This window comes from Equus przewalskii, chromosome 5 (genome assembly GCF_037783145.1).
Source record: "Equus przewalskii isolate Varuska chromosome 5, EquPr2, whole genome shotgun sequence".
Lineage (NCBI taxonomy): Eukaryota > Metazoa > Chordata > Mammalia > Perissodactyla > Equidae > Equus > Equus przewalskii.
This window is the reverse complement of record NC_091835.1, coordinates 68,665,209-68,668,905: the sequence shown is the minus strand read 5'-3', so window position 1 is coordinate 68,668,905 and position 3,697 is coordinate 68,665,209.

Here is a 3,697-nt window from a genome sequence, read left to right as displayed (position 1 = left end):
GTGACTATATGTGGTGTGTGTGTGTGTGTGTGTGTGTGTGCACGCGCGCGCGCGCGCGCGGGAGGGAGAGTGTCTGCCCCCAGCGTCCCCCTCCCCGCGCTGTCTCCTTCGGATCGATGCTCCTGCCTCTTGCTGCCGCTTCCTCTGGTGGCACACATGCGCGTGCACACACACGCACACGCAAGCTCAGAGTCACACTTGACTGATTCAAGCACTTGCCCGTGGAGACACAGGCACATACAGACCAGAGTTACACCACGCCACTCACAGCCACATACACACCCCACAGACACCCACACGTCCCAGATGCCTGGCCCATAGGGCAGGCACTCATGAGCTCACACGTATTCACCTGTTCTTTTCCCTGCTTCCCACCTACATGTGATACGTACACACATACACATATGTAAATAAATATACAGCTTTGGCTACCCAAACCACAACCTTGTAGCCTTGGGCTTGCCTTGGGAGGGGGCATATGTGCAGCCCCTCACTGTCAAACCTCTAAAGAAGGAGCAGAGAAGGGAGGAGAAATGGCCAGAGGTCAATGGAATTTGGACAGAAGTCAAGAAACAGGAAAAGGGAAGGGAGGAGGGGAGGTGGTTCTGAGGGTGGAGGGTTAGGCCGCTGGGGGTGGACAGGATGAGGAAAGGGGGATGGAAGGGGGAGCGGCACTCAGCGATGGAGCCGAATTCTGAATTCTGCGGACCTGAGCCCAGACCTGAGAGCTACTCCTATAGCTCTCACCTCTCTCCCTCCCTCCTCCTTTCTGAGAGGCCTTGGGGGGGCCCTCCCTATCCAATTAACAGAGAAGGAGCAATCAAAGGGAAGTTGTTAATTTGCCGATGCTCATTAGGGGCTCTTAGCACAGAGACTGTTGAGGTCTGATGGTATCAGATGATGAGGAGGGGGGTGGGGGGACCAGAATTCTGTTTCTAGCAACTTCTTCACTCCTCTTGCAGGCTGGTGCAGCTCTGGGAGGAGAAAGGTGAGAGGTATGTTCTCAGGGCTTTAAGTTAGAAGAAAGAACCTGAAATGAGAAGGGGTAGGCAGAGTGAAAAGAAGTTGGATGAAAAGTTGTGAAAGGTTGGGGTCAGGGGACACCTGGGAAGCCAGGGAAGGCAGCTGTAGATCCCTAGAGGGAGTGTGGGCTTAGGACTGTGGAGGAGGGAGAATGGAATCGATTTGCTAGGGGCCTGGGCATGGAGCCGCGATAAGGAAGGAAGGACCTTGGGTTCTGGGCTTGAGTTGGGGAGCTGTCCAGCAGCACCAGGAGGTGCCGGAGGGCTGCCATGTCCCTGGGCAGCCGCTGGGTGGCAGCAGTCTCCCAGAGTCTTAAAATCAACCCAACAGGGGCATTTGGGAGTGGGAATTTCGCCTGGTAAGGCCCCAAGCAGGGACTCAAGGAAGCTTTGAGCAAAGCCTGATTCCCGAATTCTGTGTCCTCAGGGGGATGGGAGGACCATCTTGGAGCATCTGTAATTCCCCTAATTCCCCACCCTCGCAGGCTGAGTGACACATGGAGCATCTTCAAATGGCTGCAAATTGCTTCAGTCACCTGGGATGTTAGTGTGGGAGCAGCGGGGGTGGAAGGAAGGTGATGAGGTGAGGTGGAGGCTGGCAAGGACTGATCGAGGCCAACGAGCAGCCTCAGGAGGAGTCAGGAGGGGGAAGACAGGAGATGTGAATCAGGTAATCTCAGCTTCCAGACCTGGCCCTGCCATTCATGAGCATGGGCCGGTCCCTCACCCTCTGTGAGCCCAGTTTCCTCATCTGTAAGATAGGGATAATATTTACTTTACAGGAGTTTCTGAAGAGTACATGAGCTAATGCACAGGAACTGCTTAGTACCTTAGCTTGTACTTAGTAAATCCTCAATAAGTAATAACAATTATTATTGGCGTTAGTGTTTGGATCCAGTGCTAAAAGCACCAGTGCAGCCAAATTTGACAGTGGGATTCAACTCAGGCTGCACATTTGAATCACCTGGGGAGCTTTTAAAAGTCCTGATGCTGAGGCCCTGCCTTAGACCGGTCAAATCAGAATCTCTGTGAGGGGGGGGGCCCAGATTTCCCAACTTTTCAAGACTTCTGGTAAACAGCAGCCAGTCTTGAGAAACCTTGATCTTCAGAATCCACGGGTCTGAATCAAGGCTTCATTATGATTCCTTGTATGACAGGCCCTAGCCTTGGAAGTTCTTTCTTATGTACAACCTAAGTCTCTTATGCTACTTTTTCCTCTTCATTTGACGTGAGATGGATCCCTGCGCATCCCCTCCCCCTGACCTGTGCAGTTCAGCAAACCTTCATGGAGGCTTTTCCTGTGTCAAGCCCCAGGACTGGCCCTGGGGACGTGGTGAGGAGTGGCATAGTCCCTGCCTTCAAAATCTCCCAGGGTCGAAGGGGAGATGAATGTGTTGACGACAGACTCTAGTGCAAAGGCCAAGGGTAGAATGGAGGGACGGGCCATGGCTGCCAGCATAGAGTGGCAGCAGGGCAGGTCACACTGTCAGGGGTTTGTCAGGGAAGAGTAAAAGGGGAAGTTGACTTTAGTAAAATGACACTTGAGGGATCCAAGGACTGTGATTAGTATCCCGCTGCTCCTTTCTGCTTCTCCAGGCCCACCTACCTCTTGGTCAGGCTGTGACAGATCCTAGCCCCTTCAGCCTCCTCCCAGCTTCTTATCCACACTTCCCTCCTCTCTGGCCCCTGAAGTCCCTAGACCTCAGTACCCTTTCTCCTCTGGGGCTGAGAAATAGGCCTGAAGATATTCCTTCCTCCACTGACATGAGGCACATGGCCAGGACCCACCCAGGGCTTTGCACGCTAACTCGGATTCAAATCCCACCTCTGTTTTACCAGCACTATGTGATCCTGGGCAAGTTACTTAACCTATCCGAGCCCCACTTTCTCCACAAACCATAAAATCTGGCTAATGCCCACAGTGATGAAACAATGTGTGCCTAGTAAACAGTAGGTGTTCCATCAAAAGTGGCAAGTATTTTCCTCCCTGAAAGGCTGATGGGGGCAAATTCCCCATGGACACTTCCCTTGCAGATGGCTCCATCTGCTCTAGGTGCAGAAGCACCCTCCAGCCTCTCAGAGACAGGGGAGAGGGGGGAGGGCAAAAGGGGGGGCAAGGCCCCCTGGGACTCCCAGGCAGCTCTTCTCCGCTCCCCCGTGCGTGAAATCACACGCGCCCCAATCTGTCAGCATCCGCTTCATCTGCCAGCTCAGCAAATGCAGAGACAATTAAGGAGTTAATTAGCAGGCGGGTGGGCAGGGGCTATGGACCTGAGGCTGACGGGACCCATCAAGGCCCCCTGCCCAGGGTCCAAATGCTCTTCTTACCCTCCTCCCTGCTTTCTCTGCTACCCTCGCCTTTCTCCCCCACAACCTGTGCTGTCCTCCTCTCTTCTCATTCCTCTCTCTCCTCCCCTGCTTAGCTTTTCCTCCCTTTCCCACCCAAAGTTACTGCCTTCTCCATCTTTCGGAGGCTCATCCTGTTATCTTCGCATGTTTTCCTCTCATTCTGGCCCCTCTTCACTCTCCACCCTTTCTCCCTCTCTCCTCATCACCCCTCCCTCTCCAACTTGAGTGTGGGTCTCAGAAAACGTGCCTTGTTCGCTGATTCCTGACTGTGGGGCTCCGTATCTGCTACGGGAGTCAGCAGGTTCAATGTTGCCTGCCAGGCTGGG